The sequence below is a fragment of the Stomoxys calcitrans genome, chromosome 5 (genome assembly GCF_963082655.1).
Source record: "Stomoxys calcitrans chromosome 5, idStoCalc2.1, whole genome shotgun sequence".
Classification (NCBI taxonomy): domain Eukaryota; kingdom Metazoa; phylum Arthropoda; class Insecta; order Diptera; family Muscidae; genus Stomoxys; species Stomoxys calcitrans.
Window position 1 is genome coordinate 109,338,119 of NC_081556.1, and position 27,111 is coordinate 109,365,229.

The following is a 27,111-nucleotide window of genomic DNA, read 5'->3' on the forward strand; positions in this document are numbered from 1 at the left end:
GCTTACCCAACAGAGTATAATAAAAAATGTGAATAAATAGCGATTATTTTTTATCATAATTTAAATTAATTATTTAAGTGTATTTCTAAAATTATTGATCTTTTTCGTTTTTTTTTATTAACAAATACACACAATCACAGAAAAGTGTTTTTTTTTTTATTATAATTTAAAAAAAAATGAAATTAAATTTAATTTAAAAGCATTTGTTTCGTTGTTCAATGTCCGTGTCTGTGTGTGTGTGTGTGTATATGAGAAAAGAAACGAAAACTCAAACAAAGTTAATTATTGTTGACTATATTTTTTGGCAAAATATGGAACGAAGCAACATTAGCCACTTAAAGAAACAAAAAAATATTTTTTTTTGTCTTTTTTTTTTAACTATAACTAACTATATAAAACCCCCACAAAGCATTTATAAACAAATGAATTAAATGTGAAAAACAAAAAAAAAAAAACGAAAAAGAGAAGAACAAACAAGAACAACTTGTTTATTATTTAAAACCATATTTATAATATGAAAAATAGCCCTCCCCTTATGACAGTAAAATACAATTTTACCATTATGGTAAAGTTAAAACAAATCGATGTGCTAACTCATTCTCCTAGAAAAGAGCAACGTGTAACTCAACAGAGGTTCTCATGAATTTCTTTTATATATAACAAGTTTCCTTTAAACATGAAATGAGCTGGCAAAAATAACAAACAAAGCGAATATTAAATGTACTTTATATAGTTTATATGCCCGAAACTAAATCTGTAAATTTTCCTAGTGTTTTTTATTTAAATTTTTTTTAGTTTTTAAGTTAATCACCTATACTACAATACATAGATCTTTAAACAACAAAAATTTAACAAGAAAACAAAAGAATTTAGCTATACTTATCTATAAATATATCTAAGCATAGATATGTATCGATGGATCTATATCGCATATACATATATTACTATATATATATATATATTAATTTAATATTAGTTTTATTTTTACATGCCAATTAAAAATAAAAACAAAAACAAACATAAAAACTCCCAGAAATTAAAAAAAAAAAAACAATAAAATAAAATTTTTAAAATTTCCAAAAAAAAAAACTAAAAAAATATTGTGTTTTAATTTTGTCTACGGTGGAAAACACCTTGTAAGAGGAACGGATTCCCGCTTCTACCCAAATAGTCCACTATAATGCCTTTCGGATGGAAACGAAGACCATATTCTCATTAAATTCAAGTGTCGGCATTTATTTCGTCCGATAAGAGTAAAATACAATAGAAAAGCTTCTATAAATTACTGCCAATCGGTAGTAATACTGAGTAGGCCAGTTTAGAATTACCATATACAACCGACACTATGTACTGTATCTAGCTGCAATGCAAAATACCTGTCTGAACAAAAGGCAATTGAAGCAACCGCACCGTCTGATCTAGTGGTCTAACTAATGCTAGTTTACTTCCTACCTCAACTAGGTGAGACGCCGACTGACTGGCTGAACTGGCCAAACAAACTAGCGAGCACACGCCTTTTATAACCCCCAAAGCTCTTTAACTACACAAAGCAAAGCAAGCAAACAAATCTCAGTGAGTGAAAGCTCTGTTTTCCCTCCACCATAGTTGTTCTCAATACTCTTCATGTAAAACAAACGAAACCAAAATAAAATGACTCAAACACATTTCTCACAGAGCATAACATACAAACGGTTGAGTGATTTTCTTGCTGATGGATAAAAGCTTTTACAATACTCTTCTCACTGAGTGCAATTAACGTATAAAGATCATTTAACTTTAGTGTGCTCTCTCAACATAAGAACAATGGTGGAAAACACCGTAGCGCAGAGGTTAGTATATTCACCTATGACGCTGAACGCCTGGTTTCAAATCCTGGCGAGAACATCAGAATAAATTTTCAGCATGGTGGTTTTCCCCTTCTAAAGCTGGTAAAAAAATTTATTATAATTTTGTCCACGGATTCAACAAGTTGAAACTAAAGGTCTCTAGAAGCGGTGGGGTTGGGGAATCGGGAGACTTGCCTGAAGAACTATCGACCCGGTCGCTAAAGTCTGACGGATTGTAGGAGACTGAAAATCCCCCGCCATCGAAACGGGTCCCGACTAGCCCTGTGTGGGTGGGTCACAAATTGGACTGGGCTCAAAGTGCGCGCCAGCGGGGAAGCACGGAACTCAGAAAGTACTTCGACAGCAGCAGTTAGCGAATAATCGCAGGAGAATCGTCCACAACGCAAGTGCACAGTGTCCTGAGGAAGAGTGGTTCCACAGCTCATCATGACGAAATTCTAACGAATCTTGTGAAGGTGAACTCCTGGTGGAGTCAGAAGACGAGGCTAACACAACAGTGGTGGAAGTTCTGAGTCCTGAGTATGGTCCGGTCTCTATAGATAAATTTCCACCATTGTAAGGCCGCTTCAGCGGCACTAAAAGTTCTCCTGATGGCTGAGGGATTTGACGTGGTTCTTATCCAGGGTGTGTGGAGGAATGGAACGTGGGCTAAGAATTCCGGAATCAAAACTACTCAAGGGTAAGGGGAATGGGAGACACAGAACCTGTATTCTTGCAAAGGGTAGTCTAAATTTTTTTCTTCGTCTGTCGCTAAGCACTGAAGATTTAGTAGTAACCAGACTTGAAATAAACAAGTCAATTACTGGCTGGGTTCCCTGTATACGGAACACGATTCAGAGATGCCGCCTTCAAACTTTAAAACGCTGGTTGAAGCTGCTTCTGTAGGGCAGAAAAGCCTCATTGTAGGAAGTGATGCTAATGCAAAACACCAGATATGTTCAATCCCATGGCAGCCGGTTGTACGTACCGGATTGACCCGATGAAAGCCTTCATCGGCAATGGCTGCCGCCTCAGTATACAACACACTGCTACAACAACATCCTCTATTACCAGGAACAGGCAGGAGATACTAGATATTACCTTTGTATCGGAAGATATAAGTGGAAGAATATGCGACTGGGAAGTGTTGGATGACCACAGCTTCTCTGATCATCGTTATATTAGTTTTAGACTTGGACAGAATACTGGAGTAGTGGTCTCTCGACTAAACAGATAAATTGGGATAAATTTTGGCACAAAGGAAGTGGAAACTGCGGAGGATATGGACATAGTTGTCATGCGGATTACGGAAGCCCTGAATGACTCGCTTGTGTCAGCATGCCCTAGTGTCAAGCCAAGGGGCAAACAGCGACCGCCATGGTGGACCCAGAGATGGTTGGTATAAGGAAGGACTGCAGAAAACTCTTCAACAGAGCAAAAGCCACAAGAGAACCACACGATTAGGGCATCTATTAGGTTGAGCTAAGAAAATATAAGGGCGAGCTTAGAAAGGCCCAGAACAAAATCAGGGTAGAATTCTGCAGATTTGTGGAGGATACATCTGAGGCCTCTAGGCTAAGAAAGATTGTGTCCTCGAAACCTATTACGGTGGGGTATATGAATGTATGGACAACGTCTAGTGAGGAAACACTCGAACTACTCGTTGATACACATTTCCCGGGAAATTCTTCAACGGACAACGTGGAGGTTGTCACTGATATGCATTCGTCGGAGGCCATTAGGAAAATTGTGTCTGAGCCGAAAATCATTTGGACGAAAAGAAGTTTGGACTTCCTTAAGTCGCCAGGCCCTACAAGGTATTATAAAGTAGGCACCGCCCGACTTTCACCTTTCTTCACTGGTTTTTGTCTAAATGTTTGCCCCACCGGAATTTATACATACCATAGAGACTCTTTAATTGCCTTCTGGTTGTTGCCACTTAGTGTGGCAAAAACAATTGGATAGATGAACATCAATGATGTCACAAATTTAAGAAAAATCATAAAGAAAAAATTAAAACACTTTAAAGGCGATCAATAAATTATTGTACAAAAGAATAGTTTCGATGTGTACATAGGTTACTAGAATTTCTGACACCAGTATACATAGAAATGTCTGAACGCCTGCCTCCACTCCACTAATATGGTGGAGGCAGGCGTTGTAATATACAACAGATAGTTAGCGTGTGATCTTTTCACATGGAAGACTTTACATGTAGCCATGGCAGTAATGGTGAGAGCTTTATGTCTATCAATTGACACTAGGAATTTATGAGTTTAACCAGTGTTGCCAAACATTCTCAATTGGTTTGGTGCTGTGTAGTAATCAAATTTCTAATTGCAATTATTGCTGCATAAAGATCGAATTTCGAAATAAGGCATCCTACCTAACTTGTATAGGCGCAATTGTAAGATAGAAATACATACTTTAGTTTACCGAGGGAAGTGAATTCCACTAGGGGCTTAGGGCGGGGCACAACATGTAAGAAAGACATTCACAGTGGATGGCTGCCGCTACCTCTTGAATGTTATTTAGGCCTGTCCGATATGCTTAACCTCTCCCTTCAGTTCATGAAGATCCAACCTGATGTATATGAGCGGTAATCCTCTATCCGCCAGGATCTTTGCCGTCCTTCCTTGCTGTTGTATTACCCACTTTCAATGAAGAGTGCGGTTCCCGGCACGGGACGACTATGAACACCACACGGATTGGAACTCCGAGTTCTGATTTGTGTGGTGTTCATGGTCATCTCGAGAAGCTCAACTAAGAGTTACTGGGCGCATCCACAGGTTGCGGATAGTGGACAACTCTGCAAACAAATGTTAAAAAGCAACTCGCAAAAGTTAAGCAATTCTTAACTTTGACGACCAAAAACACTACTTCACGTGTGGCAACACAGAATGACGCTCGCTTGAAAGTTGAAAATTCATACTGACCACCAGTTTTTAATACCTCGAAATATTCGTGTAGTTCGTCTCGACGTTCTAAGTTGATCGAGCCATGTCCATCCGTCAGTCGAAATCATGATAGCGGTCGAACGCGCTTGAAATTTTGCACATATACTAAATATTGATGTAGGTCACTGGAGATTACAAATGGGCCGTATCGGTTCAAATTTGGATATAGCTCCCATATAAACCGATCTCCTGATTTGACTTCTTCAGCCCCTGGAAGCCGCAATTTTAATCCGATTTGGCAGAAATTTTGCATGTACTATTCTGTTATGACTTTCAACAACTGAGCCAAGTAGGGTTTGAATCGGTCTATAACCTGACTGACGATTTGACTTCTTGAGCCCTTACAAGCCGCAATTTTGTTCGATTTGGCTGAAATTTCGCATGTAATGTTCCGTTATGACTTTCAACAACTGAGCCCATATAAACAGATCTCCCGATTTGACTTCTTGAGCCTCTAAAAATAGCAATTTTTTGACAGATTTGGCTTAAATTTTGGATGTAGTGTTCTGTTGTACTTTCAACAACTGGCTGATCGTCTTTACCGATTGTATCGATGTCCCGATCTTTAGGAAAATCTGCGAAAACCCATTAAGATTTATGTAAAGATACCCCAAAATTGCCATTCAATGACTTCATTTAGTTATAAGAAGTCTAGTTTACTCGACTTAAGTCCCTACTCACTTGTTTATACTCAGCATATAGTTCTGTCTGTTTTTGTTTGCCTTGAAAAATGATTTCTTTTGGCAACACTAAAGCTATCTGGTACAAGTGTGCGTGTGTGCGTACTCATCAATAATACAAAAACATAACAATAACACTCAAACTGAACGGTAAGTTGGAATACTTGCTCTCAAAATATTCAATGTAATGAAAAGAGCTGTCTGTCTGCCTGCGTGTGTTCTCAAAATTCTTTCCAAATGACAGCTAACCATAGCTACATAGTAAATGTAATCTCAAAGTCTAGTAGTTGTTGCTGTAGTCTGGTTGTAAGCCAGTAGCTGTGTTTGCTGTGACATTTGCTCTCTGGGGAGGCATTAATTTTGAAATATTGAATAACCGTTTGTTCACTTAAATATAACGTGCCGATGTTTAGTTATCAATAGTGTTCAAACGCGTTTTTAGGTTTCAATTGATTCTTTTGTTTTTCTTAATTTTTGGGGAAAGTAAAATATGAGGGCTGCTAAATAAGTTTCATCAAAAATGGCTTTATTGTTTTTCAAAGTATCCAGCATATATTTAACTATTTTTTTCGGTTCTATCCCACGCCAACAGGCAACCATTTGTTTCGAAGTGCTTCTCGCATGGACAAATTTCGTTGGATTTGACACGTTTTGGAAGACCCACATGGTCGATTGGTCCACGATTCGCAACCTGTGACGATCTAACGAAAGTATTTTGAAGCACCGCGATAGATTTTTTTCATTATTTCATCGCTTTAATTGGCACGAGCCTTGTTTTGGGCGATAAACGAGAATAAAACTTTTTTACAGCAAGGTGTTCATACAATATCAAATGTATGCTGGTGGAAGAAATGCTCAATAAGGCCTCTAGCTCACGGTACGTTACATGCCGATCTTGCATTAAAAAATTCACGCACGTCGTCAATGTTCTCTGGTAGAACGGTCGTTTTTGGACGACCTTTACGGAATTGGACTTTGACAATAGATTTGTCATTCTTCATCCGATTCCTTTGAAGTGTGGTCCAGATCGGACCATATTTGGATATAGATGCCATATAGACAGATCTCCCGATATAGAGTGTTAAACCGATAAAAGTAGACATTTTCATCCGATTTCGATGAAATTTGACACAATGATTTTCGGTAGACCACTTCACCTTTTTGTTGAATGTTGTCCAGATCGGAAAATATTTGGATATAGCTGCCATATAGACCGATCCCCGGATATAGTGTTGAGCCCATAAGTGTAGCACTTTTCATTCAATTTCGATGAAATTTGACACAATGAGTTCTGGTCGACCCCTACACCTTTCTGTTAAATCGGACCATATTTAAATATAGCTGAAACAAAGACCGATCTCCCGATATAAAGTATTGAGCCCATTAAAAATTAAGGTATTGAGGTTATAAGCCGATTTGGACCATACTTATTAGAGTTGTTGAAAGTTAACTTAGAACACTTGGTGCAAAATGCCAGCCAAATCGGATAAGAATTGCGCCCTCTAGAGGCTCAAGAAGTCAAGATCCGATATAGGTTTATATGACAGCTATACCAAAACATGGACCGATTTGATCCAATTACAATCCTAACCGACTACTCTAATAAGAGTATATTTGCAAAATTTTAAGCACCTAGCTTTATTCCTTCGAAAGTTAGCGTGCTTTCGGCAGACGGACGAACGGACATGGCTAAATCGGATAAGAATCAAGAATATATATCCCAGAATATACATACTTTGTTGTCCATAGGCAAGTTAAGTCCGAAGATGGGCTATAACGGACTATATATTGATATGGCCCCCATATAGACCGCCAATATAGACCGATCTCTCGATTTAAGGTTTTGGGCCCATAAAAGGAGCTTTTATTGTCCGATTTCGCTGAAATTTGGGACTGTAAGTTGTGTTAGGCCCCTCGACATCTTTCTGCAATTTGGCCTAGATCGGTTAACATTTGGATATAGCCCTTATATAGAATGATCTCTCGATTTAAGGTATTGATCCTATAAAAGGCACATTTATTGTTCGATTTCGCTGAAATTTGGTACATTGAGTTGTACTAGACCACTCGAAATCCTTCATCAGTTTGATCCAGATTTGGATATAGCAGTCATATAGACCGAAGTCTGGATTTAAGGTCTGGGGCCCATTGGGACATTGGAGTTGTGTGTGCCCTTCGACATCTTTTTTCAATTTGGCCCAGATCGGTGTAGATTTGGATATAGCTGATATATAGTCCGATCTCTCGATTTAAGTTATTGGGCCCATAAAAGGAGCATTTATTTTCTGCTTCAAGCAGTCTTGTCTGTATAGACATGAGCTTTAAAATAGCCCCACAAAAATAGACTAAAGGCGTTAAATCGCACGATCTGGGCGGCCAATTGACCGGTCCCGAACGTGAAATAAAATGTTCAACGCACTCGCTTCTCAATAAGTCCTTTGTTACGCGTGCTGTGTGGCATGTGGCACCGTCTTGTTGAAACCACATGTCATGCAAGTCAAGCTCTTGAATTTTAGGCAAAAAAAAAATTGGATATCTTCTCACGATAGCGCTCACTTCATTCATAGTTACGTTACGATTCGCATCATCTTTGAAGGAGTACGATGCAATGATGTCCTTTATTTACAATTGGAATAATTTTAAATATATTACACTAAAATATGGTCAATAGTAAACTGTTCAGTGTGAATATAGAGCATCAACAAGATTTGGCTTGATTCCACGATATTTGAGCTGATCCCAACTTTCCTTTCGTAAAGCGGATACACGTGATGAGCATGATTATGCTAGAAAATGTTAAACAATGGCAAAGTCAGATTACACCTGTTGAAAATTTGTGTTAACTAGGCCAGAAACTTTTATAACAGCCCTCGTCGAGAAAAAATGGAAAAGAAGAAGCGAAAATGAGACAAAAACAGACAACGAATGTTTAATGAATACAATAAACTAATGAAAATGTTTGTGTATAACGCAATATGGTTGTTGTTGCCGTCCCTTTAATTTACAACAAAAGCAATGTGAAAATGTCATAAATAAAAAAAGCAACAACTAAATATTTCGTACTTTTGTTGTTAATAAATTGACTTGAAGCGGGAAGCAAAGTGGGGCAAACATACACTTACATAAAGCATGGCACACATCCAAAGTCATGGTGTATTCAAGGGAGATATTTACATTAATATACCTATTGTAGATAAATGTACCCGTATCGAAGAAAATTTATGCCGATAATGAATGATTGCAAGTGAGTGCAAACATGTAACGGTTTATGCTCTCCTTTAATGTTCAGCTTACTCGCTCTCTTTCACACATATACACAAACACACGCGCTGTTGTTTACTGCTCTTTATTGAAATGTGGGTCAAAATTACACTATGGCGACAACTAAATATAAAACACCAAATATTAGCACTTAATGCAAGCAATGCACTTGTCTGAGATAGAGTGGCGGCAGAAAAAAGATATTGAGACCAGTGTTGCCGTTTTTGGCAGGTTCCTACCAAAATTGTTGGGTTTTTATTCTCTTGGTAGGTTGGTAGGCTAGCCTCAATTTTTGGTAGGTTTTTCCAAGTTAATTACTGAAAAAATTCCAACAACTGTGCTTAGTATGGTTGAAATCGGTCTATAACCTGGTATAGCTGTCATATAAACCTACCTGGGATCTTGATTTCTTGAGCGTCTCGCTGGCGCAATTCCTATCCGATTTCGCTGAAATTTTGTACAGCGTGTTTAGTTATGACTTTCAACAACTGGTTTAAATCGGTCCATAATCTGATATAGCTGCCATATAAATCGATCTTGAATCTATACTTCTTGAGCCCCCAGAGGGCGTAATTATTATCCGATTTGGCTAAAATTTTGTTATATATGGTCCGAATCGATCTATAGCCTGATACAGCTCCGATATAAACCGATCGCTCTATTTTACTTCTTGAGCCCCTAAAGTGCGCAATTCATTCTCGAGCTGGCTGAAATTTATGACTTCTACTATGGTCTCCAACATTGAGTTCAATTATGGTTCGAATCGGACCATAACTTGATTTAGCTCCTATATAACAGCAATTCTTTTCTTTTATCCTTTGTTTGCCTAAAAAGAGATATCGATATCGACAAATGCGATCTATGGTAGGAGGTATATACGATTTGGCCCGGCCGAACATAGCACGCTTTTACTTGTTTCTGATGGTCTCGCCAGGATTCGAACCCAGGCGTTCAGCGTCATAGGCGGACATGCTAACCTCTGCGCAACGGTGGCCTGTATGCCAACTTATGGTACCCCAAAAACACAAAATTGGTATAAAATTTTGGGGTCGAATTAACCTGGGGGGACGCCCTATCCCAAAACCCAACCGAGCGGACATATTTACCGATTGGGACAATATGGGTATCAAATTAAAGGTATTTAAGAGTAGAGTACGAACTTGGCATAAAAATTTCACCCATAGTGTCGGGAAGTCCCCCACCCCCAAAAAAAACCAACCAAAAGGACGCTTTTATCGCTTTGGGCAATATGGGTATCATATCAGAGGTATTTTAGAGTACTCACTGCGCATAAAAATGCGCCAAATATCCAAATATGGGATGAAGATTCTGGGTTCCACCCCTCGCTTAAAACACACCCCAATATTTTCAGGGCCAAGTCACTGAGTGGGCGCCCCATCCTCTAAAACACCCCCCAAACCGGACATGTTTGGCGACTATGGGAAAATAGGGCTCAAAGGAAAGGTATTAGGGTTTACTTCCAAATACCTTTCATTTGAATCTGATTCACGAATATGATATCAACATTCCGGACCAACTGTCTAGGGGACGTCCCACCCCCACAACAACACCCAAATAGAAAGCTATTGCTCACCATGACAATTTGGGAGCTCGATATTGATAGTATTTAGGGACCAAACCCCAAAGGGCCCTTACCCCAAAGGGCAATAAGGGGTTTAAATGAAAGGTATTTGAGATGAGAAAACGATTTTGATATGCAATTTTGAGGCCTATGGCAATATAAGGTTCAAATAAATGATATATACGAGTAGAGCACGATTCTGATATATTTCCAGCGCTAAGCGTTTGGGGGACCACCCCACTTCCCAAAACAACCCTAAATCTACCCCTTCCCCAAAACAGCAATTATTTACTGACCATCGCAATATGGGCCTCAAATAAAGGTATTTGGGAGTAGAATACGAATCTAATATCCAAATGTGGGAACATGTATTTGGTGCACAGCCCCTTCCCAAGGCGATATACATTTACTATTAACTCAGAGCCGAACATACTTATTTGTACAACATCATAAATAAACTTACCTCACTTGATCTTGGTTAAGGTTCAGGTATTTTTGAAAAATGATCTGAAAAAAAAACAACATAAGAAAGTGTTAGACAAAATGTAACCACAGCTGTTGCAATGATTTGGAATTCTTTGAAATTTGAATAATTCATAATATTGATGACTGAAATGCACTTGATTGCAATTAAAGTGTCCAATATGGCCAGATTCACTTGAACATGCCAAACACTTTTAACACTTGAAATTACTCACCATACCTATACCTATATTGGAACTATTTGAAACTGACATTTTTGTTTTATTTTCCTATTCTTTGAAATTTTCCTTTAACTGCATGAATAATGACCAGCAACACTTCTCGTGCAATCAGCCGGAGCCATACCCTTCCTGAGATGAATGGCCATGCCTTTGCTTTGGAGAGCACTTAAACATTCCCAAAGAACGTACGAACGTTACCAATTCAACATTCAATTGGAAATCAATTTCCGGAATATGAATGCATGCAACCCAATCTCCTTTCCTTTGGTCATGCAGCCTCAGTGAGTATGAGTATGGACCAAAAGCACCAATAACACATGTCATTGATCGCTTGAAAATGCTGCCGATGCAATTCAAATTGTAAAGCAAAACTGGGAGCATATTTCTCCGTTTTTTGTTGTTGTTGTTGTGGAAAAATATTAACAGCAACAATTGAGAAAACGAACCCCAAAGAAAAACACTTGACTTAAATTTCACTTAAGTACTTAGCAAGAGATACGAGTGCTCGATCCACAAACATTCGTTTCATCTACACTGGACCCGGGGTGGTATCATCATCAGCATCAGCATCAGCATCATCGTCGTCGGCAGTGGCATTCAAGTACGCGGTGGCTATCTTCAAAAAAAAATACTTAAATATGCATTTATTTTCAAGCTGAGATATGGCAAAGTCTTATGGACAACTGGCAAACAACATTGCACCAGACTAGGCAATACGAGGGATGTTTATTGAGGATAGGAAAAAAAAATTTTTTTGAATTAACAGCAACGATTTTTACTCTAACAAGTAAAAAGGCGGCCGGGCCGAACTTTGGATACCCATCACCTCGGGTATATATGCAAACCACCTTTCGTCAAAATACGGTGAAAACGGCATACCTTATGCCCCATAGCAGCTGTATCGAAATATGTTCCGATTTGGACCAAATACTAATAAGTACAAGTCATTGTTCAAGCTAGCTATATCTAAAAATAAACCGATCTGAACCATATACAACACGGATGTCGGAAAGCCCAACATAAGTCAGTGTGTAAGATTTCAGTGAAATCGGATTATAAATGCGCCTTTTATGGGGCCAAGACAATAAATGGTGATATCGGTCTATATGGCAGCTATATTCAAATCTGGACCGATTTGGGCCAAGTTGCAAAAAAAAAATGTTGAAGAGCCTAACACAAGCCATTATCCCAAATTACGGCGAAATCGGACAATAAATGCGCCTTTTATAGCCCCAAAACCTTAGATCGAGAGATCGGTCTATATGACAGCTATATCCAAATCTGGACCGATCTGAGCCAAATTGAAGAAGAATGTCGAAGGCCCTAACACAACGCACTGTCCCAAATTTTGGCGACATCGGACAATAAATGCGCTTTTTATGGGCACAAAATCTTAAACCGAGAGATCGGTTTATATGGCAGCTATATCCACCGATTTGGGAAAAGTTGCAGAAAAATGTTGAAGAGCCTAACATAACTCACTGTCCCAAATTTCGGAGACAAAGGATAATAAATGCGCCTTTTATAGCCCCAAAACCTTAAATCGAGAGATCGGTCTATATGGCAGCTATATCTAAATCTGGACAGATCTTGGCCAAATTGAAGAAGGATGTCGACTGGCCTAACATAACTCATTGTTCCAAATTTTGGCAAAATCGGATAATAAATGTGGCTTTTATGGGCCTAAGACCCTAAATCGGCGGATCGGTCTATATGGCAGCTATATCCAAATCTGGACAGATCTTGGCCAAATTAAAGAAGAATGATGTCGACTGGCCTAACACAACTCACTGTTCCATATTTTGGGAAAATCGTACAATGAATGAGCCTTTTATGGGCCCAAGACCTCAAATCGAGAGATCGTTCTATATGGCAGCTATATCCAAAACTGGACCGATCTGGCCCAAATTGCAGAAGGATGTCGAATGGCCTAACACAACTCATTGTCTCAAATTTCAGCAAAATCGGTTAATAAAAGTGGCTTTTATGGGCCTAAGACCCTAAATCGGCGGATCGGTCTATATGGGGGCTATATCAAGATATAGTCCGATATAGCCCATCTTCGAACTTAACCTGCTTATGGACAAAAAAAGAATCTGTACAAGGTTTTAGCTCAATATCTCTATTTTTAAAGCGTGATTTCAACAGACAGACGGACGGACATGGCTAGATCGTCTTATAATATATATACTTTATAGGGTCGGAAATGAATATTTCGATGTGTTGCAAACGGAATGACAAAATAAATATACTCCCATCCTACACTGCGAAGTCCAACACCTTCGTGGGTGTTCGACTTCGCAGTGTAGAGCCTAGCACGCTCCGTGACCCGTAAGTCTATCGGTATCACTCCGGCTTTTACCAGGGCTGTGGGCTCCGCCACTGTCCGTTGGGATGATATGATCCTAAGAGCCGCCGTCCTCCGAGAGAAGGTATTTCGCCCCTCCCGTTTGTTTTGGGAAAGGGTTGTTTGAGTACTCTTTCCATTGGGTAAGGGTATTTTAGTACCCTTTTCTTTGGGAAAGAGTAGTTTGAGTACTTGTATTGTATTGGGAAAGGGTAGTTTAAGTACCCTTTCCTTTGGGAAAGGGTATTTTTAGTACCCCTTCCATTGTTTTAGTAACCTTTCCTTAGGGAAAGGGTAGCTTTAGTACACTTTCCTTTGCAAAAGGATAGTTTAAGTACCCTTTCCTTTGGGAAAGGTTAGGTTTAATATCTTTTCTATTGGAAAAGGGTAGTTTTAGTACCCTTTCCATTGGGAAATGGTAGTCTTAGTACCCTTTCATTAGGGAAAGAGTAGTTTTAGTACTCTTTCCTTTGGGAAATGGTAGTTTTACTATCCTTTTCTTTGGGAAAGGGAAGTTTAAGTACCCTTTCCTTGGGGAAAGGGTAATTTGTGTACCCTTTCCTTTGGGAAAGGGTAGTTTTAATGCCCTTTCCATTGGGAAAGGGAAGTTTTAGTACCCTTTCCATTGGGAAAGGGAAGTTTTACCAGGGCTTTGGGAAAGGGTAGTTTTAGTACCCTTTTTTTTGGGAAAGGGTAGTTTTAGTATCCTTTCTTTTGAAAAATGGTAGTTTTAGTATCCAATAGTTAGGTGGCAATGAATGAAGGATTGTGAAAAATCTCCGGCCGATGTCGACCGGACAAGAGTTATAACCGGACAATGTGTGATAGGCCCTATGGCGACAAACATGGGAATCTCGCATAATGTCTTCTGTAGAAGCTGCCTTAATGCTGATGAAGAGAATCCGCGTTGGAGCATTTCTGTTTTGGGGAGGCGGGTTTTCACTGATACCTGAGAAATCTCTTAAAGTACAAAGACAAGACGGGATGGTTGCGACCGGCAACGCGATAAGATCCTTCACGCAGTCCCGTATGCGCAGAGGACTCGCAGAGCCACTTTGCCCACCGGATGGTGTTAGCTCTTCAGCCTCGTTTTCTTTATTTTTCTCGCCTTAATGTCAAATTTGTCCAACCTATCCATGCGAGCAAGTCCTGCAACGCACTTCTCGAGTGTACCTGTATGTCTGGCCCGTAACTTCTGAAGCTGATCAGGTTATAACAATTTGAACAGTGTCCTCTTCGCAGATTCCCTGATGTATATGTTAATCGGAGAGACCCCAACATAAACTTATCCTACAAATTTTATTGGCAACCTATACATTCTACACATGCGGCATATAATTCGTCTCAGCCGGAGCAACTTGAGTCGTAAACCTAAACTGATACGAACGACCTTCTAGCACGTGAAAGCCTTTCTTTTTCTAGACTCATTATTCAAGTCCCAGTTTAGCTCATTATCCAGAAACATCAAAGAAACAATACAACTCTGTATTTGTGGCAGTCATTCACTCCAAAGCTGTAGCCAGTATAAGCCCAGCTTACCTCTTATATGAAAGTCCTCAATCCTCTCCAACAATTGCATGAAAAAGTTAGAGAGACTTATTGGTCTTAAGACTTAAGTCCATACCCCAACACCATGGCAGAATCCCCCCTTCGGTATTAAGACCACCTTCACCCTCTTTCAAGATAAGGGCATGTAAGTCTCTCTAATAAAGACGCGATACAAACCAACGAATTTGGTAGACACTGCGCAGAACTGCACTTCGACGTCTCTCTTTGTATGAGGGACGATTGTAGCATGTTCCAAGAGGAGGACTTAGCGATCTATGCAGCATCTGCATAGATTTTTTTTGGAAATTTTCCAGAATTTTTGAAAATTTATTCCAAGAAACTACATTTTTTAAAATATTTTAGTTCCCATCTCCCAGCATCATGACCTTTTCTCTTAGCCTATGCTTAACACTCTGCTCCCTCCATGTGTGTGATTGAGCAGCGATCAAAATAACATATCCAACAAGTCGGACTATGTTGCACACACGGACGCGTGCTCTTATTACAAATTGATGACCAGACTGGATCAACAATCAACGAATGCAACGGGAAGCTGCAACAATGCGAGTGGCGACTGCAGTGAAACGTTCAAGTAAAAGTAACAATCGAACGGACAAGTGCATTGAAGAAAGAAAGCAAGGCAAAAAAAAAAAAACGAGGCATCTAAAAAAAAGAAAGAATTCATGAAATGAACAACAAAAACCGAGATATAAGGAAACTGTAATGAAATGAAAACAAGAGCAGCTGGACGGACGGACAGACAGACAGACAGACGCATAGACATGTGCAACAAGAAAAGAAAAACACAGCATCCAGACAAAATTCGAATATATGAAAGTATCGAACATTATGATGGTAAGGAGACACACACACACACACACATGCGCAACCTGTAAGTCGCAGAGCAAACATTTGCTCTACAATCGAGCAACATAAACGGTTCGAATGTCTAACAATCATTGAACTGTACTCGTGTTCATCGTCATCAGCATTCAGCAGAAAACATTTGAAATTCAGAAGGTTTTTTTTTTTTATTCCAAGTTTGAGTTTATGGGGGAAAATTCAAATGCTGCGAAATTGGAAAACAGCTGCCGATGCCATGCCATGATCGCCAATACCGATACGCATGTCAGTTTGTCTGTCCGTCCATTTATCTGCGTTAGAGATTGTCTTACTGGCTGCCCGTCTTGTTTGCTGTTTTTAGAGACAATCTTAGCCTTTGTGCCATACATCTCGTTTTCAATCCAATTTTATATCACTTGAATGCGCCGTGGCTGAGATGGATGAGGGAGATATCACCGGTCATTGTTGTTATTGCCATGGCTGGTGAGGCACAGTGGCAAAGAGGGATAAATAGTTTTTAACTGATGATATTTGGGTAGTAGCGGTGGCGGGGAACATTTCAGTTAACCCCTGGTAAAGGGGGTAAGGAGACCACCGTATCGCAGAAGTTAGCATGTCCGCATATGACGATGAACGCCTGGGTTCGAATACTGTCAAGAACATTAGAAGAAAATTATTCAGCGGTGATTACTTTGGTATTGAGTTGATATTTACAAAAAATTATGAGGCCGCAAGGTCCGATGGTTTGCCAGATGAGCTCTTAAATACATTATTGTCTGAATTGCTTTTACCCTCGAGCTATTTCGATGATTTTGTTTGTTTGTTTTGATTTTGTTAATTTCCTCATCCTCAGGGACCTCATCATTGAGTGTTTATACCAGTCAGTCTTTTCTGGTACAGACAAACGATAAATTATGTGCCTGGATCCAGGCAAGGAAAGAGATATTCCCATAATCTGGTATTTTCTCTATATCTCTATTCGGTAGTGGCACAAAAGCTGGCAGCGCAAACCGGGCGAAAGTGCAGAATGCTGGAAGGCACAGAACTAACATTCCAAGTACTTCTACGGAAGCTGGAAAGAGAATCAGATCTTCTGAAGAGCATAACACTGCTAAAATGCTGAAGAAGAAAAAAAGCTCCTCGCTTTCAAGAACTCTGGGAAAACCAAGCGAGCCCTCCCGCAATGGAGACTCCAGACAGTGTCCTGCGGAGGTAGACAAAGTCAAAATAGGAACGAAGGAAGCGCGGACGACCCCTGATGCCAAAAGGATGCCACAGCCTTCACGGAAGGTGAAGATAGAAGCTGAGAAGGGTACGGAGCCGCCTTCAGTGGCGGACACTCGATAGCGCCTAATGGACAGGGAGCCGACGACAAGGCAATCACCGACTCTATCAAGATTGGGAAGACTAGGATATGCAAAGATCCAACAATGGAACCATCAAGGACTTTCTCGACATTAGGAAGACTAGGATGGATAAAGATCCTAATGCTGAAACATGAGGCAGTGCATCAATGCCGCCTAACGCACAGGCAGCAAACGATGAGACCATGACCTACTCCCAAGAAGCCCATTTACCCAAGATTTGAAAGACTAGTATAGGCAAAGATCCTAATATTGGAACATCAGGCAGTGCATTGATGGGAAACTCAATGCAGCCTATCATTTTATCTCCATTTCGACTCTGCGACACCGCCACCTACGTCGGAGCTGCAACGGTAGGTGAGGAAAGCCAAACGGGAAATGAGGTACTAATAGGGTGCGATGCGAACTCTCACCACATTTCGTGGGGTAGTACCAACATCAATAAGCGGAGCCAAGCCCTATCAGAATTCTAGAATACTAGCGACCTAATAACACTTAACATTGGTAACATCACCACATTTGTTGACAGGATTAGGGAGGAGGTTTTAGATGTCACATTATCGAATCGATGAGGTTCAGGATTGGAGTGTCTCCATGGAGCATTCCTTCTCAGATCAGCGCCAAATTCGATAAGCTTCCATAATAAGTTGAAAAACAAACTGACCCAAATTCGGAAGACAACTCAGAAGAAGACTTTGGCAAGATAATTTAGATTGTCCAAGTATAGAAGACATTGACGACAATGTCAACAGGATTACGACTGCACTAGTGGAGTCTTTCGAAGATAGTTGTCCTCTTGGAGAAAGGAAATCAGCACAAGAAAAACCTTGGAAGACCGGAGAGATTCACAACATTGTTAAAGAGGTCCGCAGACTTTATAACAGTGCTCGTCGGGTAAAACGGAAGTTTATTAGGATGTGTATAACACACGGCTCAAGGAATATAATAAGATTACCAAAGCGGCAAGACGTGCCTACTGGAAGCTTTTCTGCGAACAGGTCGATAGCGTAAATGACGCCGCCAAGATGAAGGTTTCTCTCAAAAACCAAACTGAAACTTTAGTAGATGAAATGGGAGTGAGAGCAGAGACAAAGGAGGGCATGTTGAGGCTTTTGATGAAAATTTTGATTTTGCTCAGGATATCGCGGGACTCACGGAGACACCGGAATCTTGGAATGAGGTTGATCGAAGGCTTATCATAAAAAAATTTATGGTGAAGGAATCCTTGAGGAGCTTCAAGCCCGGGCCGGATGGAATATTTCCGGCGTTACTACAGAAGGAGACGTACTATCTGGCGCCCCATTTGGCTTGAATTTTTACAGCGTGCCTAAGACTTGCATATATTCTGAAAGCCTGGCAGGAGGCAAGGGTGGTATTTATACACAAGCCAGGAGAGGCAAGTTATGCGACACCAAAAGCCTACAGACCCATAAGCCTTACGTAATAAAGAGTAGGGCGTCCAACGAACTGCTCAAATACAAACAGCATGCCTATGTGAAGGGAAGGTCGGTGGAGACTGCCCTGCACGAGGTTGTGCATAAAATAGAAGAATCCTTCGATGGCAAGACGTATACATTGGCGGTTTGCATTGTCATCGAGGGGGCGTTTAACAATGTGCGGATCGACACACTGATGCAATCCTTAGACCAGTACCGGATGGGCCGGGTCCATACAGACTGGATGCTAAGGAACAGGTGGATAAATTGCGGGTCCCTTGACATAAAAATAAGGGAGAAAGTGGCATCGAGCACACCACAGGGAGGCATTTTATCACCACTCCAATGGGTGACCACCATAAATAACCTATTACGTATGCTGACTGTGGAGGTATTTGAATCCGTCTGCTATGCAGACGATGTTATAATACTTCTAAGGGGTAAGGATTTGAACCAGCTATGCAGAATGGCCGAAACAGTCTTGAATATGGCATATGACTAGGCTAGACCAAGTGGTCTGAATGTTAACCCAGAGAAGAGAGAAATATGCCGGTTCACGAGGAAGACCAATGGGCCAATTTGAGGGATCACGTTTCCTCAACGAAACGATTTCGATATCTGACAAGGTCAAATACTTAGGTGTGATCTTGAACAGGAAACCGAATTGGAAGTGTCACATTCAGGGCACTATGTAGATGGGCCGTAGGCTCCAAATGGGGCCTGAATCCGAGGATAGTCTACTGCCATGGAGAAAAAGTGCAACGTTAGGACCATACAGCAAATTCAGAGAACGGCGGAGCGATGAGAACTACGCTCACTAGGGCACTGGAGACTCTTCTAGATATCCGACTCATTAAGGTGCGTCTTTGAGACTTAAGGCGATGAGAGAATGGATTAAGGATGGGAGCAGCTCATACCATGGCGGTATAATCGAGGCGACGATAGGAAACCTGGAGGGAAGAGAAGAGGTTTCCGAACGGATACCTGAGACGATACTTGAGGTCGAGTGCGAGGCACTGCTAACACCGGTACAGTTTTGGACTGACGGGAACGCTAGTATTGCCATCTGGAAGATCATTTTACACGGATGGATCAAAGCTGGAGGACAGTGTAGGCCTACATTGAGAACCCAAGGACTGAGATCTGTTTTAGACTGACTGACCATAATACGGTCCTGCAGGCGTAGATCAGGTCGATCACGGAATGCGTGAGGTGGTGTGGTGCCAACGCAAGGACGTCGAGTGTGAACATCTTTACGGACAGTAAAATGTCCATAAGGGCAATAACAACGGGGACAGTAAGATCACGAACAATTTTGGAAAGTAAGAAGAAGATTACCGCCTTCTCTGAGGATGGTACAATCCGCATCGTTTGAGTGGCGGGCCATAACGGAATAAGGTCAGAGGACTGCCATTCAGGTCGACGCAGTCCGCGTTAAGGGCGAGGACGACGAACGCGAATGTAACACTGTGGAATAGCGAAATGGTCGGTAGGACGTCGAAAATCCTATAGGGTGATCCGGATCGTCAGAGGACGAGGCTATTACTGAAAGGCGTCATTATCATAACGCGACACATAAGACTACGAGCTCACTTATGCAATATCTGTGCGGCAAGTGATAGCATGTGTTGGGCATTTGGGGAAGATGATGAGACGTTGAAGCATTTCCTATGTCTTTGCCCTGCATTCGCGGCTAAAAGACACCTTTATTGAGGTGGAGACAAAATACCAGACATGAAAAAATTTAGGGCGTGGCATGGAAAATAAATAAAAATTTTGTAAGTAGCAGCGTCGAGGGCGGTTTTAGTGTCCAGGTCCATTTAATAGCTGCCTGGCTGTCTACGATATTTATGCCAATCGTCGTAATGACATTATATCTTAGCCATTCCATCACTCCCTTAATTGCAAGGATCTCTGCTTGATACACACTGTAGTGGTCATACTGAAGTTACTTTCATAGAACAAATAGCAGGGATTCCAGTAGAAAAGGACAAACAGTTGGGTACTTAAAGTTCGACGAGAACGAAAACAAATTTTTGTGTTGTTTTCCTTTTACACCCTCCATCATAGGATGGGGGTATACTAATTTCGTCATTCTGTTAATAACACCTCGAAATATGCGTCTGAGATCCTATAAAGTATATATATTCTTGATCGTCATGTCATTTTAAGTCGATCTAGCCATGTCCGTCCGCCTGTCCGTCCGCCTGTCCGTCCGTCCGTCTGTCTGTCGAAAGCACGCTAACTTTCGAAGGAGTAAAGCTAGCCGCTTGAAATTTTGCACAAATACTTTTTATTAGTGTAGGTCGGTTGGCAAATGGGCCAACTCGGTCTATATTTTGATATAGCTGTCATATAAACCGATCTTAGGTCTTGACTTCTTGAGCCTCTAGAGGGCGCAATTCTCGTCCGATTTGGCTGAAATTTTGCATGAGGTGTTTTGTTATGACTTTCAATAACTGCGCTAAGTATGGTTCAAAGCGGTCCATATTTTGATATAGCTGCCATATAAACCGATCTTGGGTCTTGACTTCTTGAGCCTCTAGAGGGCGCAATTCTCACCCGATTTGGCAGAAATTGTGTACAACGGCTCCTCTCATGACTTTCAACATACGTGTCTAATATGGTCTGAATCGATCAATAGCTTGATACAGCTCCCATATAAACCTATCTTCCGATTTTGCTGCTTCAGCCCCTACAAGAACTGAAATATTACACAATGAATTCTACATGTTCTACATGTTCTGCATTCATTTATGGTCCGAATCGGACTATAACTTGATATAGCTCCAATAGCATAACAGTTCTTATTCAATATTCTTTGTTTGCCTAAAACGAGATACCGCGCATAGAACTAGACAAATGCGATCCATGGTGGAGGGTATAGAAGATTCGGCCCGGCCGAACTTAGCACGCTCTCATTTATTGCGTTGCCCAAAAAGTAATTGCGGATTTTTCATATAGTTGGCGTTGACAAATTTTATCACAGCTTGTGACTCTGTAATTGCATTCTTTCTTCTGTCAGTTATCAGCTGTTACTTTTAGCTTGCTTTAGAAAAAAAGTGTAAAAAAAGTATATTTGATTAAAGTTTTATTCTAAGTTTTATTAAAAATGCATTTACTTTCTTTTAAAAAATCCGCAATTACTTTTTGGGCAACCCACTCAATATAAGATAGATCTTGCAGCAGGCTGCAAACCACTGTACCAGAAGTTAAGCCTTAAAATAACCATAGAAACTGCATCTTAGATGTAAACTTTAACAAAAAATAATTACAAGTTTTGCAATAACCCTCTTTACTCTGACAATTGCTTTTATTTTTCACAAGTGACATAAAGCACAAGTGGAAAACATCAACATAAACAACAACAAATTAATTAAAACAGAAGTTGGCTGCATGACAGAAAGGCTGCCTGCCTGACTGACTGACTGACCGACTGTCTTTACCCTGTTGATGATGGCCTGAGTTGTGTGAGTTTAATGGATATGTTAGAATTTATTACATTCCCCCTTAGATCGGAGTGCATTGCTGTTAAATAACGAATGGCGCTCTTTGCTGCATTTAAAAAGAAGGGGACACTGCTGCTAATACAACTCGCCAATCAATGGCCTTCCCAGATCCAACTATCTAGCAGTGGAATAAATTTCATATCACAATTCATTTAATTAGAATCTAAAATAGACTCTAAAAGAGAGTCAATGTGAAAGTGGAAAGTAATTTGTATGGACACAAGGGATTAAGACGATTAAATGGTGTGCAGGAAAGCAGGAAATTGGAAGGGGCACCAAGGGCTGGGTTATAGATGTTATCACTGTTAAACACATGTGATATACACCCCTGCTTGATAGGCATCTTTGCAGGCTAATTTCACAACTTTTTGTTTTTGAAAACTCCAAAATTGTGGTTTATTGATGATATGCTGGGGGGATAAGGATAAGGAAAATGAAAATGCTTCGCTTTTGCCAATCCATTTCTACAATCTAAATGGCCTTATTTCAACTGATTTTAATCTTCTTGTAAATGGATTTCCTATTAAGGCAGGCAGTGTTAATTGTGAATGAAATCTGATAAATGAAATCTTTTGCAAAGACTATTTCTAATGGTTTGGCTATGACATGGCCTTTTTAATGGCGATCTAAAGGGACGTTTTTATTACACATACCACTCTTTGATGACTATTCAAAAATGCATCTCATACATCTACTGCTCAATACTTGTACGCAGTCTAATCCCTAACTGAGAAAGATTGCTTTATGCCGAATGACTTGTCTGTGCCATCTAAGACACTAAACGAAATGCCAAACATAATTCCTCCAGTATCGTCCTAGTCACGTCCAAATACTGGGACCAGTGCTCAGTGAATTAATGCAGATGTTTACCACGGCAAGAAAATCTTATTATCATCATTTACCTGATAATGTCCGAAATGGTTTAATTGCCACTGCTTGATACCGTCCGGGATGACTGGATGTTGGATTCAAAAATGCGAATTTTGAACAGGGGCAAACTTCTCACATGTCAATGAGTGCAGTCCGATTCAAGTTTTAAACTCAATGATAAGGGGCCTTCTTTTTATAGCCGAGTGTCCGAAAGGCGTGCCGCAGTGCGACACCTCTTTGGAGAGAAGTTTTACATGGCATAGTACTTCACAAATGTTGCCAGTATTAGGAGGGGAAAATCAGCGCTGAAAATTTGTTTTGATGGTCTTGGCAGGATTCGAACCCAGGCGTTCAGTGTCATAGGCGGACATGCTAACCTCTGCACTAAGGTGGCCTCCTGTTGGATTCCTAGTTGTTGTTAGAACAGTGGGTAGTGATCTATCTTCCATCTTTCGTCTGCTTGGTTCTGTTCAATATTCAGATCCAGGAACTCTGCGACTAAGGAGGGGTTAAAGCCACTTCTGTAGGGAAGAAGAGCCTCATTGTAGGAAGTGATGCTAATGCACATCACCAGATATGGGGTATGCACATCATCATCTTGTGGAAGATATCCACCGCCCAGAGTCCTTGGAGAACGACCGGCCCCACTTGCACCTGAAATAATTGAACTCCCCCGGCAAACCAGAGTAGTTCAGGCTCAAGGATTGATGCCAACGTGCAAGATGTATGTCCCGATTGTAACTAGGGACCGCACGATAAACGTCACCTGTTTAACTGCACAGCCTGGCCCACTCGACTCAGATCCAGATGCCTGTGGACGCACCACATCTTAGTCGCAGAGTTCCTGGGTCTTGACACTCAACAATATCAAGCAGAAGAAAGATAGAACACAACAAACTGCTACAACAACAACAACAAACACCAACCAGATATGAAAAGTTCGGATGTCAACGAAAGGGGAGAGCTGCTTATCGAATAAGTTGCAATCTGGCGATTTGTAATAAAGGGCATAAACCGACCTTTATTACCAGGAACAGGCAGGAGCTACTAGATATTACCTTTGTACCGGAAGATATAAGCACAAGAATATGCGACTGGGAAGTCCAGTTGGAAGAGCACAGCTTCTCTGATCAACGTTATATTAGTTTCAGCTTGGAGAAACTACTGCACAGTGGTCCCCCGGCTAAACAGAATAAAGGCGGATTGGGATAAATTTCGGCACAAATTTTGCACCTCTATCCCTTCTAGACTAGCAAGGGAAGTGGAAACTGCGGAGGATATAGACATAATGGCCAAGCGGATCACGAAGGCTCTGAATGACTCGCTTGTGTCAACATGTCATGGTGTCAAGTCAAGGGTCAAACAGCGAAGAAAGGGCTGCAGAAAACTCTTCAACAAAGCGAAAGCCACAAGAGCACCACACGATTGGGACATCTATAAGGCTGAGCTAAGAACATATAAGGGCGAGCTGAGAACAAATCCTGGGTGGAATTCTGCAGCTCCATGGAGGATACATCTGAAGCCTCTAGGCTAAGATTCTGTCCCTTAGACCCTATTACGGTGGGGTATATTCAGAAGTCAGAGTATGTATGGACAATGTTTAGTGGGGGAACAATACAACTACTCGTTAAAACACATTTCCCGGGAAATTCTCCAACGGACAAGGTGACGCCAGAACAGGTTGTCACTGGTATGCATTCGTCGGAGGGCGATAAGAAGTTTCGACTCCTTTAAGTCGCCAGGCCCTGAAAATGTATCGCCGTTTGAATTACAAGCTGTGTCTGATAGACTGGTTCCTTGGCTTAGGGAGATATACTCTGCTTGCATCAGCATGTCATATATACCTGAGGGATGGAGGGACACGAAGGTCATTATCATTCCGAAAGTCATCCAGGACGTTGGACCCCGACGGAATCTCTGCGCTGAAGCTGAAGAAACTAGATCAACCTGTAGTCGAGTATCTTACGACTGTCCTCCATCAATCTTTGAACACTCTTATAGTACCCGATGTCTGGAACGTGGGCAGTGAGTCCGGAAAGGATCCAAGTAAGAGGGAATTACACAGATGGATCTCTCTACTCTCACCAGTAGCCAAGACGCCTAATGGACTACTCCCCCCGAGCCTCGTAGGAGAATTTCCATTCGCCGAGCATCAACATGGATTTCGAAGACTGCATAGCACAACAACTGCTTTCTATGTCATCACCGCACACATTTGACGTGGCTTCAATCAGCCCAGACCATATGATGGAACGGTCCTCGTGGCACTGGAACTGTCGAAAGCATATGAAACGGTCAGGAATGCTATACTATTTGAGGACATCGCCAATACGCCCCTCCAGCCAGGGTCGCGAATCATCTGTGTGCTCGCCAATCATTTGAGTTTTGGGATAAGAAATCGAAACACTGTAGAGTGAAACAGGGAGTTCCCCAAGGCAGGGTGATATCTCCGGCACTGTTTAACCTCTACATATCTTTCATACCACCGCCTCCAAACGGCATAGAGATCGTATCATATGCGGACGATTGTACGATCAAGGTATCATTCCCATTGTTGACATCTGCAATATCTGAAGATATCTGCCACGAAATCTTCAGCCACATTGTTCACTACACATACGTGTGAGGTGAATGTGATGGTCGATGGAGAAATGATTCCGACCCTCAAGTGTCCCAAAATACTTGGCGTCACATTTAACAGATCTTACACATTCTCTCCACAAGTCACAGCAATTTGCAATAAAGTCAAAAGTAGAAACAAGATCCCCAAGTCACTTGCCGGCAACACATGGGGTTCAGACAAAGAAACCTTGTTGGCAATGTAAGAGGAATTGACAGGTCTGTGGTAAGTTTAGCAGCGCCAGTGTGGGCCCGTCAGCTTTGTGACAGGCAGTGGAATAATATACAGATCTGTCAGAATGCAGCTCTTCGAACTGCGACCGACTGTCTCCTCAGTTCTCATGTGGACCAGCTCCATCAGGAGGCAAAGATCCTACCCGTGCGAAGATATAACTACATGCTGTCTAAGCAAAACCATCTGGGCTGTTATCGCCGAGACCATCCAAATCATTGTCTAGAGGACAGATATCAACCACCCAGAAGTCTTAAGGTCCAGCGCCACAAGAGAGAACCTGTAGATCAAGCAGCGTATCAAGAGGGCCTAGACACCAGATGCGGTGAATGTGGTCCTAGGCGAACAACTACCTCCCATTGCACCTGAAGAAATTTACCTCCCCCGGCAAACCAGAGTAGTTCTGGCTCAGTTACATTCCGGCAGATGCAGACGCCACAACTCATACAGAGCAAGGATTGATGCCGACGTGCAAGATGTTTGTCCCGATTATGACCAGGGACCACACGATATACGTCACCTGTTTAACTGTCCAGCTAGACCAACTCGACTCAGACCCAGATCCCTGTGAACCCACCCCATCTTAGTCGCAAAGTTGCTGGGTCTTGACACTTAGCAGAATCAAGCAGACGAAAGATAGAACACAACAAACTGCTACTACAACAACATGTAGAGATGGATTTCTACCGGGTAAATACCCAAAGCTTGGGCATTTATTGGGTTAATACCCAATAAATATCATTTTTGGGTATTTATTTGAGCTATTATAATTTTGTAGATATCTTGGGCATAAACCATTTTTAATGATTTTGTATGCTTTGTATATAAACCTGACCTTCTGATCTCATGAAATCGGATTTCAGTTATATATTGGGTTGCCCAAAAAGTAATTGCGGATTTTTTAAAAAAAAAAGTAAATGCATTTTTAATAAAACTTAGTATGAACTTTAATCAAATGTACTTTTTTTTACACTTTTTTTACTAAAAGTAACAGCTGATAACTGACAGAAGAAAGAATGCAATTACAGAGTCACAAGCTGTGAAAAAATTTGTCAATGACGACTATATGAAAAATCCGCAATTACTTTTTGGGCAACCCAATATGTCCGCTATATAGACCAGTCTCCCAGGCTGATTTCGATGAAATTTGACACTGTCAGTTCTGGTAGACCCATACCCATTTCTATGAAGTGTGGTCGGGCTATATTTGGATATATAGCTGCCCTATAGACCGACAGCCCGATCTCCCGCTATAGAGTATTAAGGCCATAAAAGATCCATTTATTGCCCGAATTCGATGAAACTTGGCACAGTGTATTCTGTGCCAAGTTTC

At 41.0% G+C, this 27,111-nt stretch overlaps 1 long non-coding RNA gene across 1 annotated transcript in view; it reads right to left on the bottom strand.

Moving 5' to 3' along the window:
- Nucleotides 1-10,768: 10,768 nt before the first annotated feature.
- The window catches only part of LOC131997767 (uncharacterized), a 287,102-nt gene continuing 270,759 nt past the window's right edge, over nucleotides 10,769-27,111 (bottom strand). The window contains exon 4 of the long non-coding RNA XR_009398405.1: nucleotides 10,769-10,813. This is a non-coding gene — a long non-coding RNA (uncharacterized LOC131997767). The remainder of the gene's footprint in view (nucleotides 10,814-27,111) is intronic.